Source organism: Heptranchias perlo, chromosome 10 (genome assembly GCF_035084215.1).
Source record: "Heptranchias perlo isolate sHepPer1 chromosome 10, sHepPer1.hap1, whole genome shotgun sequence".
NCBI classification, from domain to species: Eukaryota; Metazoa; Chordata; class Chondrichthyes; order Hexanchiformes; family Hexanchidae; genus Heptranchias; species Heptranchias perlo.
In genome coordinates this window covers 64,254,702-64,267,351 of record NC_090334.1, presented here as the reverse complement: position 1 = coordinate 64,267,351, position 12,650 = coordinate 64,254,702, and the positions used below count along the sequence as shown (strand labels likewise).

Genomic DNA, 12,650 nt, shown 5'->3' with positions numbered 1-12,650 from the left:
TCAAAATTTAATGAGACGTAATGGATGCCAATCCACAAATTAGTATGTCTTGCAATTGTCCACAGACAAGTTTGATTTGTAATTGTTAAGTTATCAAATAGATGAACATTTTAAGTAATCACTACCACAATATTACTTGATTTTGTATCCCTTCTTGCAACAATTAAATTACAAATACGCCACATTGACCCGCTAGGCAGGCTAAAAAAACATAAGGGGTCATCTTACCTTTTGGGCGATAGTGTAAAACAGGTGATATCAGATCATCCGCTCATTGTACACCTTTCCCGATTTTCATTTCCATTGCCTTCAATGGGAACAAAAATCAGGAGAGGTACTTAACGGGTGGCCAATCCTGCTAGGAGCACCAGAATAAATTATTTTATTGATTATCCCCAATTGGAGGTTTGACACAGAATAGTTAGACAATTTCACAAAGCAGCAAAGTCTGGTTGTAATTGACAGCCTAAAAATTATCAATCTTATTATTTGGAGGCAGAGAAGCAGTACAGCACTGAAAAACAAATTATTATCACAGATATAAATGTGAGAATATTTCTGCAATTTCAGTTTCTTTGACAGATTTGTGTGATAATACATACATCAGCTGTTTTCAAAGAAACCTTGATTTTTGAACATCAATGATTTGTACAGTTTTAAACATTTGCCAAAATGTTGACCTTTTCACAACAGTTAATGGACTTTTGAGCCCAGCATTGTAAGGTGTGCGTCAATGAAGACTAGGGTGGTATTTTACATCCATTTTAATGCAATGCTAGGGAGCTGAAATTTATGGCCTAAATAGTTCAGGTCATTATTTTTGTCTCAACAACAAATTTAATTGGCCTGTTACGAATAACACTCTGAGAATTAGTCTTCGTGCAATAGAGAAGGGGAAAAAGAGTGATCTCTTCATGCCCCACATCGTGGATGGTCATCCATGGAAGACATTCTTTCTTCGAAAATAACTAAAAATCAAATGTTCAATTCCTTATATTTTGCTTCTCAGTATTGATTAAATTTGCATGTACCCAAAAGGCCAATAAATATTGGGATGTAAAACAGTTGTAGCACTGGAGAATGGTGGCATCACAAAAATACTAAATTTTCTTTTGAAAGGATGGAATACATTGTGGTAGATCTTGGCTTTGTGTGACGGTCAAGTCAATGGAAATAAAAATCAGGAGAGATGTAAAACAGGCTGCCAACTGAACCTGTTTTACACTATCGCACAAAGTCAAGATCTATCCCATTGATTTTTGGTTGACTATTATGTCTAGTTATCAAGAATTAATTCAACTTTACTGTAGAAGTTGCTAAAAAGATTGCATTCATCTCTAGTGTCAGCCTTGACTCAGTAGAGGCACTCTTACCTCAGAATCAGAGGTTAGTGGGTTCAGACCTCCCTCCAAAGACTTGAGTAGACATTTAATTGGTTGTTTTGTGATTGGTTCCTGGATCTCTCCTTCTCTCCCTCTCTTGTTCACAGCTATAAGAAAATGTAAACATTTTAATTACTATCAACAAAACATGGGTGCTAGTTGCAAGTTGCTTTTTATTTGAAAGAACATTGAGCCCACGTTGTTCAGAGCGGCCTGGCAACTTTCACAGCAGCTCCTGCAAATTGAATGTACGAATTTACTCACTGCAGGCTCCATGGCGTAGACTTGCATGATTTGTAAGTTTTCAAAAAATGCCTGACACCAGCCCAGCCTCCGAACACCATGGGCTGATTCGCATGGCAAATGTCCGTGAGAAAGGAAGACACACCCACAGAATCTAGTCAGGAAGAGAAGTCACGCCCACAAGCGGGCAAGCAAAGTTCATTCATTTAAAGTAATATTCTGCAAGTCATTGTAAATTAAAATGTTAATTTTTTAAATAAAAACCCAAAGAAGTAGTGTAATTAAATTAAAGAGACAGATGAGGAAAGTAAAAAATATATATTTTTAAACTTTTTTTTAATTTTTAAAAAATGTTTAATGACCAAAAAATATTACAATAAGGAGTAATATGAAACTCCACATTTTTAAAATTTAATTTTTAGCTGTTTGGCTGTCATTAAGAGTCACTGCACTTTTAAAAAGTAGTGTCTACCTGGTATTTTTCAGCGTGCCTTTTGGTGGCGTAAGTAGTTACATTCCAGGTGAGCAAGTTTATGATTTTTCAATGATTTCTATGCTTATGGAGTGTGATGGCCCTTTAATTTGCAGCTGTCAAATCGCCGGTGAACCAATAGGAGCAAGTTCACGATTTCCGGGTTTTGATACCTATGTGTAAATGCGTGAGATTCCTCCTTCGATTCGTCGGCAGAGACAGAGGACGCCATTAAGGAACGGCATTCATAGGTGAGTAATTTTTGGGCCATTAAATAAGATCAGACACTGGGGGAGAAATTGGTTTCATGTCAAATCCCCGCGTGAATTGGCAATATGTCTGGAACACTTGTTCAAGACGCCTCTAAATCGGGTTTTATTTCCATATTACTGGCAACCAGTGGACATCAATCAGGCGTCCTGATACAGCTCGCCAGTCGGAGCCTTCCCAAAATTGGCCTGCCTGCTCAGCTAACATGTGAAAAAAACCTGCCAGCATTGCCACTCACTGGGGCCCATGACTCGCCCCTTGCCCTTGATGTCCGGCACGTCCTCCTTAACTGGGCGTGCAAGTGGCCTCACCCTTCACCGGTCTCCGGCTGCTGCCTCATGTTGTGTGTGGCCTTCTCCTGCAAGAAAGGTGTGTATTATTGACAGCCTTGTTAGCTGTTTTGAGAATGTGCTTATCATGGTCGAATAGTGCATTTATTGTGTGAAACATGTGAGGTGTGGGAAAGTGAGGGGTGTACTGAGAGTAGGAGAAGTAAGAGTTGAAGTGAAGTGTGGTGCATTGATTGTAGGAGAGGGCAGGGAAATGGGGGAGCGGAGTGTCGTGAGTAGTGGGGCTGCAGGTGGGGCACGTGTGAGGAGAATTTAATTGAGGTGAGAGCTAGGTTCTTACCTTGACCACTCTGCTGAGGTCATTAAACCTTTTTCGGCAATGCAGCCATGTCCCAGAGGCTAAGCTCCTTGCATTGACCTCCTCAGCCACCTCTTCCCACTGACAACCAAGGTGTTGCCTGGAGAGCTTCTGCTCCCTGCGGGGGAACGAGATCTCCCTCCTCCTGTCCACCACCTGGACCTGGCCCTCCAAAAGTGATATTGGAGAAACCAGAGGCCAGATCTACAGCTCTTGTAGCCCCAGCACCAATTGTACATGGTCACAATGCCCATGTGAAAAGGCAGGTGCAAAATGTGCCCCCGCACCCCCCTCCCCCCACCCCCCACTGCACACCTGATCGCATTTCTAGGCCAAGGTCTTTCGGGTTGACGTATGCAGACTATTTAATTTGGTCAATGACCATTAAACTAAAGGACACAAATACAAAATTCACAGTGAACATGTGGAATGGACTCCAAAGAAAGTTTACGATTCAGGGTTAAAAAGGGTCATTGATATCTGTTGAAAGGGGGAATTGATGATTTTAGAGATATCAATAGCACGGCTTGATTGTTTTCAGCAGTTTAGGTTAGAGCAACGAGCATTGGCCGAGAAACTTTACGGGGCTACCACCAGTTTCCATCATAACTCCATCAAGAGACCGATGGAAATCCCAGAGAAAGACATTTTCAGCCATTTATGCCATTTTTCTGGTGTTTTGGTTGATCTCCCATTGGAGCTACAGTGAAAGGCAGGGATAGGCCCCACAGAATTTCATGGCCAATATCCCTCAAAATAAACCAGCAGATAGTGCAAGAGGGATAATCATACACACACTGTGATTGAAACCTACCTAATGGGCCAAATCACGTTTTCTCACTCCAGACTGCCTGATATATTCTTATGAAATATATCGTATTATCCTCACTAATACATGCTGAAAGCAAGTATGTTTCCTCTGAATTTCAGAACACAACTGACAGCTACTTTTTATCAAATGCCTTCAATAATGACGTTGGCAATACTTCTCCCCAAATACAGAGGGGGAAGAAATCGATAGGGGCCGTTTTTGGACGCGGGCAGTGCGATGCGCTAGTACCCCGCGCCCAATGGCCCCTGCGCAGGCAGGACGCAAGTTTGGACCCACCAGAGCACTGACATGCAATCAGCGTTCCTTCCCAGCCTTGCACGTAGAATGAATGCAATTCACACTTTCCACCACCAGAGGGAGCTCCATCTCTTAAAGGGAAGATGTTTCTTAGAAATCTCTTAAAGGTAGCTTGTACCTGTTAATTGCTGAAAATAACAGTCTACTATCTGCATGGAGTCTGAACAGAGATCAGACATTGCACGCATAAAACACAGATGCAGATCCCATCCCTTTGTTTACACATATGAGTTATTTTAAAACATTGAATAAAGGTTGCACATTACTAAATCCTACATCCTCCAATCTGCACACCAGACCTCACCAATCTGCCGATCTGAGAGTGCTGATGCACTAGAGACCTCGAGTGCAAGAGGTGGACAGAAGGAGCGACATCCTATATCCGCAGTGGTGGGGGGGGGGGGGTGGAGTAGAGGCCCTCCAGGCATATACTCAAAAGGCAGTGGGAGGCAGCGGGGGACGAAGTCAATGCCAGACGCACAGCATCATGAACATGGATGCAGTGCAGGAAGAAGTTCAATGCTTTGACATGAGTGGTCAAAGTGAGTGAGGTCAACTGTCAAGTGGAGTCTCCTACCAACTGCTCCACGCACTACACCCCCCATCTCCCACATACCAATAAACTCTTCCCATCAGGTGCTTCCTCCCACCTTTACACATTACCACTGTTTCAAGCCGCCCACCCACACCTCACAGGCCACACACACTGGCAGCTATTCAACCATGACAGGCACATCACCCAGGCACACGCCTCGCTTTCTTGCAGGAGAAGGTGGCACATATCAAGAGGCAGCAAGTGGCAGTGGAATTTAGCTCCTCGAGCATGTTCCACCATTCAGCCTTAATACCCTTGGTTCACAGAAATCTATCAATCTCAGATTTAACATTCACAAGTTAGCTAGCATTAACTGCCATCTGTAGAAGAGTGTTCCAAATGTCTCCCACCCTTTGCATGTAGAAGCATTTCCTAACTTCACTCCTGCATGTCCTGGCTCTAAATGTTAGGCTCTGTCCCCGTGTCCTAGTATTGAAGTCTAGGAGACCTCCAAAAACGGTTGCAAATGTCTCGGCAGCCAGAGGCAATAATCCAGCCACTAACCTGTAAATTCTGCATGGTCCCTTTAAATAGCGCCAATGGGGGGTCCTCCAGGCACTTTAAGCCATGTTCAGATGATCGGGGTTAAAACTGTGTGTTGAGTTGAGCGTTAAGTCCCAAAATGGTGTCTATCACTTTAAATCAGCGTTGCACACTGATTGAAGCCATTTTCTCCCTACTTTACATGATTCCAGCATTTCTTATCTGAGCCTGCGTTAAGTCCTATACCAAGATGGTGTCTGGTGCACGTCACGCAGGAAACGTGCGTGCGAATCCAAAACGCAATCTTGGATGTTGGAAAGGCCACGTAGCGCCGAAACAACGGGCGCTACACGGCCCAATTTAGCGCCCAGATGGTTTATTTTGAAATCTGACTCTTACTACAACCACAAGCTCTTGTGTTCTTTTAAGGCCATCACGGAGCATTCCAAGCCAATTTTGTTATACTCTGGTTACTCAGGCAAACCGGGTAGAGAGATCACACTCTTGCACACTCAGGCTTAAATGAATGAACAAAACAAATAGCAACAAAGCAAAAAGAATTGCTCCGAACCAATTTTCAGTCAATTCGCAATAATATTACATTTCTACATGTAAACATCCAGGCTGTGAAAAACCCGGTGGCATTTGTACTACCTTGTATCTTTTCAATGGGATTCTTGCAACAACCTGAAATACGTAACCTGAAATGACTACTGGTCCATAATCTTGTGCTTATCAATTCTGCTGCTGTTGAGAATAACAACCGATCCTGGTCAGATCTTGCTGCAATATCTACCAAAAAACAGCAGTGCGCTATCCCAATTTGATCAGTAGAATGGAAAAGCATTCAATTCCTAGATATCGGTGTCAGAATTCTGAAGCATAACAGCAATTTAGTCTCTGATAAGTTGCAGAATATACGGTAAGAAAAGGAAACTCTTCTATTTACTCTGCACCACATTGCACAGAAGCTAGAATTCACCAACCATAAAATATTAGCAGGAAGTGTGGCAAAAATACTGAAATATTTGATTCCGGAGAGTTATTTTCAGAATTTTTTCGTTTTACCTTTTGTAACAGATTAATTTATCTGTTCTGTATTAAAATGAATAGAAATCATGAACATATTAATATTGGGGATAAGGACAAAATGATTCAGAATTTCCTGTAAATTTGCACCAAGAAAAGGTGTAATTGTGGTGCAATTGCCAATTTCCGGTACAAAAGATCGAGGAAATTCCGGTGTAAGTGTCTTGCGCCTGTTTTTACACTAGGCTCGAATTTCTTCAACCTTTACCCTGTTTGGGTGAAACTTCGGCCAAAACCCTCTTCCGCTCATCAACATGGCTTCGCCCCCGTGCAACAGTGCAAAGTGCAGCTCACGTAAACTTCATAAATTTACGCCAGTTCTGAATGAGCTGTACATTTATAACAGGACCTGAAGTCACGGGTCTGATTTTAACCCCGAAGAATGGGTGGGTTGGGGGTAGAGGGGGCAGTTAAAATTTTAAAAGTTGGGAGCGGGAACGAGTCCTGACTCCAACGCACGAAAAATTAATTTCACCCAGACGCATTTGGATGCATACGCACTTCGGAAGCCCAGAAATCCAGTCGGCAATTAATACAGGCAGGATGACGTTTAAAGGGGGAATTAAAATAGCTGAAGTACTTAAATCAATTATATTTGTGGGGATTGAGGTAGACAAATGATTTTAACTCTGCCTGAATGTGTCTCCCGTGGCCTTTGAAACACGCCATGGAAACGGAGGCAAGTTGCAGCCAGCAGCTGTTTGGCCATTTAGACCAGTGATTGACACATGGGGATAAAAGGTGAGTTTTTTGCAACAGGGCATTCAGTTCTCTTAGACAAACCTTTGGCTGGGAGTTCTTTGTGTTTAGACTCGGATTTCTTTGTTCACACTCAGAATTCTTCTGTTCAGACACATTTGCTTGCATTTTGGACCCCCTCAAACCGACACCATCAGGGTGGGGGGTGCAATGGATGTATTCGGTGCTACATCTGTGGAGGAGGGATAGCAGCATCCGTGCCAGGCACGGTGTGCAGTTCTGGGAGTTGCAGCTCCACAAGCCACAGGGACCATCCGAAGAGCAGAAAGGGGACCAACGGAGGGGCCGAGGTTACTGGAGGCACAACCCTCGTGAGGCTGAGGCTGAGCTTCCTGGACCTCTCTGAGGAGCAATGTCTATGAAGGTTCAGATTGAGTCGCCAGGTGGTCGCAGGTATCTGCAGGTTCCTTCATGCAGAGCTGCTCCCGACAGGGCCTGGTGACCACTGCCCTCAACATCTTCGCCTCCGGATCCTTCCAAGGCGCCACCTGTGACATCACCAGGGTCTCTCCATCTTCTGTCCATAAGTGTATATGACAGGTCACGGATGGCTTGTTTTCCAGGGCATCCAACTACATCAACTTGCCCATCAATGACATCAGCCCGACTGAGAGGGCAGTGGGTTTCCACTCTCTGGCAGACTTCCTACGGGTACAGGGTGCAATTGATTGCACACACATAGCAATCCGAGGACCTGCACATGAGCCAGGAATGTTCATCAACAGAAAGGGATATCATTCCATCAATGCATGGCTGGTTTGCGACTACCGGAGGAGGTTTCTGCAGGTGTGTGCCAAATTCCCTGGCAGCTGCCATGACTCCTTCATTCTGTGTGAATCCAACATCCCGGCCCTCTTCCATGCACAAGACACACTTAAGGGATGGCTCCTTGGAGACAAGGGATACCCCCTGCAGACGTGGCTCATGACACCAGTGAGAAACCCCGCCAGTGAGGCACAGAAGTGGTATGACAGTCACAGCACCACCAGGTCTGTCATTGAACAAGCCATAGGATTGCTGAAGATGCGCTACCAGTACCTGGATCAATCTGGGGGAGCCCTTCATTACTCACAGGCAAGGGTGTGCGGAATAATACTCGTGTGCTGTGTCCTGCACAACATTGCTCAACAAAGGGAGTTATCAAACAGGTTGATAACATTGCATCCGGATTGGGGTGAGTGGGAGTGGTGGGTGCACAAATTGGGTGGGGGGGGGGGTGAAGAAGTGCACAGAAAGTGAAGGTGAATCGAAACTGAGCCTTAAGTGGGTGTGAGGAGTGATGTGATGGAGTAGGCTTCGCAGGGCAGTGTGAGTGGAATGCAGGTCAATCAGTAGCTGTACTCACTTTTCCTGACCTGGTTAGGTCATTAAATGCCTTTCCGCACTAAAGCCACGACCGGGGCACTGTGCTTCTACTGCTCACCTCATCCACCACCTCCAACCATGCATTCTTGGTGATACGACCAGGTTTCTTGCTGCGGTCTGCTGGGTACAGCACCTCCCTCCTGCTTCTTACAGCACCTCCCTCCTGCTTCTTACTGCGCCCAGCAATGTCTCCAGGGTGGCGTCGGAGAATCTAGATGCTGGCTTCACACTACAATGTTCCCCACTCATTTTTTCCTCCATTCTCGTTCAAAATGCATTGCTGGAGCAGCCCCTTAAATAGTGGGCTTTATCATGTCATGTGGGTGCGCAGTACACCCACTGCGCAGCTTGAGGACACGAAACTCGGAAGCTGAGTTAAGTGGCTCCAATTGAGTTGCAATCGCTTGGGAAACAGCACGATTTTATTCTTCGGGTTTCCCACCCGATTATTGACCCCCCTGCTGAGAACCCGCCTCCTAGTTAAAATCATGCCCACATTTCTGGTGCTTTATGGCAATTTGCTTCAGTGACTATTTTCCTACAATGTATTTTCTGTATCACTAAAGGCATTGTTATGGCAACAGAATGATTTGCATTTAAAATTGAAACACTACCACAATTGCGGTTTCTTAAACATTCTGGGGGAGAAATTGGCTCGAGCCGGCCTGTCAGCGCAAAACCGGGCGCAGGGAACGATCGCACTTCCATCATGGTGCCTCAACTGCTAGAAATGCAAATATCAGGAATTTGGGCACACGTTCCCACAGCATCCACCGCAGGGAGCGTGCTTCCAAATTCCTCACAGACACGCTGGCAGGCAAGGCTCAGCTAAATGGTAGACAGCCGAAGACAGAGCCTCAGATATGTCACCCATGCGGTTACTTTCTGACCGGGAGACACAAAATCGTGGCTCTCCAGTAGATTGTATCTGCATTATGATAAATACATTTGAAGATCTGTTATGGGCAATACATTAACTTGAGAATACTTCTTAGAGCAATGCTTCTTTTGGAGGAATTGTAGAGCAAACACAGTTAAGTGTTTCAATTCATCGACAAACTCAAATTATCTTTATTGTAGGCATTAGAATTTCTGATAAATTAAAATATTTGTATGTTTTACAACAATCCTGGGGTTTCTTTTTTGGTAACTCTATTCTTTTTTGTTAAGGCTATTGCAAAGTTTCTATTAATATGTGTAATTGTTATGTTGTTATTTGAGCTATTACATCTTAAACAGACCAGATTTTTTTTTGTTAATTAGCTGTATTCTTAAGCTTCCTAGTCTTTGATTTTTCTTCTCTTTAATCCATACTATTGCAATATCTTAGTCTGTCCGTGGCTCATTTCTCCATTTCTTTTGTTTTGACGTTAGTAGGAGTTCGCTTAAATCTTGTTCAAATTTGCCTTGGCCTCTTTTTTTTGTTGTTGACCTTATTCCAAATTTCTAAAATGTTTTGCTTATTCTCTCCAGCTTGCTCAAGTTTATTTAATTCTTCTGTCAATATTTCCAATGGAGTTCCAACCTTTACTTCAAATCCTCCTTGACCTGTTGATTCAGAGCCAGATTGTTTTATTTCCTCAGGGCTTGGTAATGAGATTTCCTCCTTCCTATTTTCCTCTGTTTTCTCTTAATCTCTGGTAGAAACTATATTCGCTGATTCACCAGACCATATCACATTCTCAGCATCACATTTCAAAGTATCTTCTCACTGCTGTTGACATTGTAGATTAACTTTATTCATTGCATTTGCTGATTGATTATTCTGTATGCTTTATGCTGGAACAGATGCTAATTATATTATGTGCACTACTTATAAATCATAATATAGAACTCCAATCATTATCATAGCTCTGTTGACCTTATCCTGTTCTGTTACAAAACAGAAAATGCTGGAAAACTTTCAGCAGGTCAGGCAGCATCAGTGAAGAGAGAAACAGAGTTAGCGTTTCAGGTCGATGACCTTTCATCAGAACTTTCTTTCCCCAACTCCTGTTATGTTACCTCTGGCATATTCAGAAAAACTGTAATGTAAATGTTTTATTTTTATACTTTAAATTAAAGTTCTGTTTTTACTGGTGCTGCAGTGTTTTATTATGTTTGATCCATCAGAGCTATCCTACTAGCCTATCCTTGGTTTATTACACAAAGGCAGAGTGTTATAATAATCACACTGCTAGAGATAGTTGTTTGCATTTTGAAGTTAATTATTTATTCCAGATAATTTCAACTGAAGACAAGCTTTATTCTCTTGCCTCTGCAGGGGCACGGAATCTTCTAATCCATTTTTACGATTAAGCAACATAGTTTTACAATCAATTACAGTTGTTCTTAAGTCGATGCTGACCATCATTTTCTCAGCCAGCTCACTAGACAGAAAGCTTTGTAAATATAAATGAGAGTTAGTTGATGCAGTGTGCATGGAGGAAGAGGGTGAACACTAATGAATCCTTCATTTATCTATATTAATTAGTGCTTCTTCCATATCTTTAGAGAATAAATCCAGATAAATTTGTTCCATAGAGATTTCACTTGGAGAACAAAAACCATCTCCTGATTAACTGCATCAAGTAACTTTCTCATACTTACTAAATCACAATTATCCCGGGTAATGTCATATATTACAATTTTGATAAATGGTGTAATGAGCTATCTGTTCTGGAGGATTCTTAAGAAATACAAAAAATGCTTAGTTAGAATATTTTAATTAGAGCTATAACTGTTTGGTATGTATTCTGGTAATGCAGGGAAACAATTAACGGCTTCCTAAGTGTAATTATGTGCTTGCAGGAGTTATTAAATATTGGAAAGTTTAATTGATGACTACTCATCCTAGATTTTATGCAGTGTAGTGTAAGCCCCTTAGGAGAATTCCTAACAGATTAGCAGTGACCATTTCTTTGAATTTAGGTGAGAGTACTATGGGTCTGATCCAGTAATTCCAAAATAAAGCCTGAAGGCTAGATCTAATTCTCCCTATTTGACCTCCTTAATAGAAGCTGCAATGTTATATGTTGACTATATGTTGAGATAAGAACTGGTCAAAACAATGAGTTTGCTTGGTAGGCCTGATCATAATTGTAAGCAAATTGTTGCAATATATAAGTAATTAATAAAATAAAAACCATAATATTAATGTATCTACTAGACACCTAGGGGTTAAGGAGTCTCTTGACCCAATGCATAAGGTATTGCATCCGTATAGGACAGGCTAGAAGGAGCAGCTGGCCTTTACATGTCCAGTGTTTTCATACACTAGTATATGGTACTCCAGATGTGGCTAATTCTTAAGAAATTTGAAAATTAAATGCCAACTTACTTTTCAAACCCTAATTAGCGGAGTAACGAACGGCTGATCAGCTACTTCCTGTTTTGCACCTCCACCAAAGATGAATTTTAGTCCGTTGTTTTGCCTTCCCAGTAATTTTCTGATCTGCTTTCTTTTATAGTTTTTCTTCCCATGTTCACTCTTTCTGCACGTTTTCTCGCCTTTTTCCTCCTCAGTGTTTCACTGCTTCCCCTCCATAGACGTAAGAAATAGGAGCAGGAGTAGGCCACCTGGCCCCTCAAGCCTCCTCCACCATTCAACAAGATCATGGCTGATCTTCTACCTCAACATCATTTTCCTGCACTATCCCCATATCCCACAGAGATTTTAACTCCCAGACGGAAAGCCAACATTTAATGAATAAACCTAGCTCACTTAAGTATCATGAACAACAGTTTGAAATTATTGTATGTTACTAAAGTCCCTTATAGCAACTCAAATTTACATAGCATCATATGACATCGTGAGGCGCTTTACAGAGGATGCGGTGGACATTGAGCATGAAGGCGGGGGAAACCAAAGGCATGATCAAAGTTGTAATTTTTGTGGGAGCTTTTGTTAGTGGAGAGAGAGGTAGCAAAGAGAGAGCCAACATGGATTTGTAAAGGGTGCGTCTTGTCCAACAAAACTAATTGAATTTTTTAAGGAAGTAACCAAAGTAGTAGACAGGGAAATGTCTATGGATGTAGTTTATATGGACTTCCAGAAGGCATCCAGAAGGAACTGTCCATATAAGAGATTGTCAGCTAGCAGTAAAGCTCATGGAATTGAAGGCAAATTATTGACTTGGTTAGGAGATTGGTTAGGTGGTAGAAGACAGAGAGTTGGGATAATGGATATGTACTCGAATTGGAAGGACATGACTAGTGGTGTCCCACAAGGGTCTG

General features: G+C 42.5%; 1 long non-coding RNA gene across 1 annotated transcript in view; it reads right to left on the bottom strand.

Annotated features, from left to right (window-relative positions):
* Positions 1-231: 231 nt before the first annotated feature.
* LOC137326660 (uncharacterized) overlaps positions 232-12,650 on the bottom strand; it is a 79,799-nt gene continuing 67,380 nt past the window's right edge. The window contains exons 2-3 of the long non-coding RNA XR_010964256.1: positions 1,374-1,489; positions 232-307 (exon numbers count right to left, since the gene is read on the bottom strand). This is a non-coding gene — a long non-coding RNA (uncharacterized lncRNA). The remainder of the gene's footprint in view (positions 308-1,373; positions 1,490-12,650) is intronic.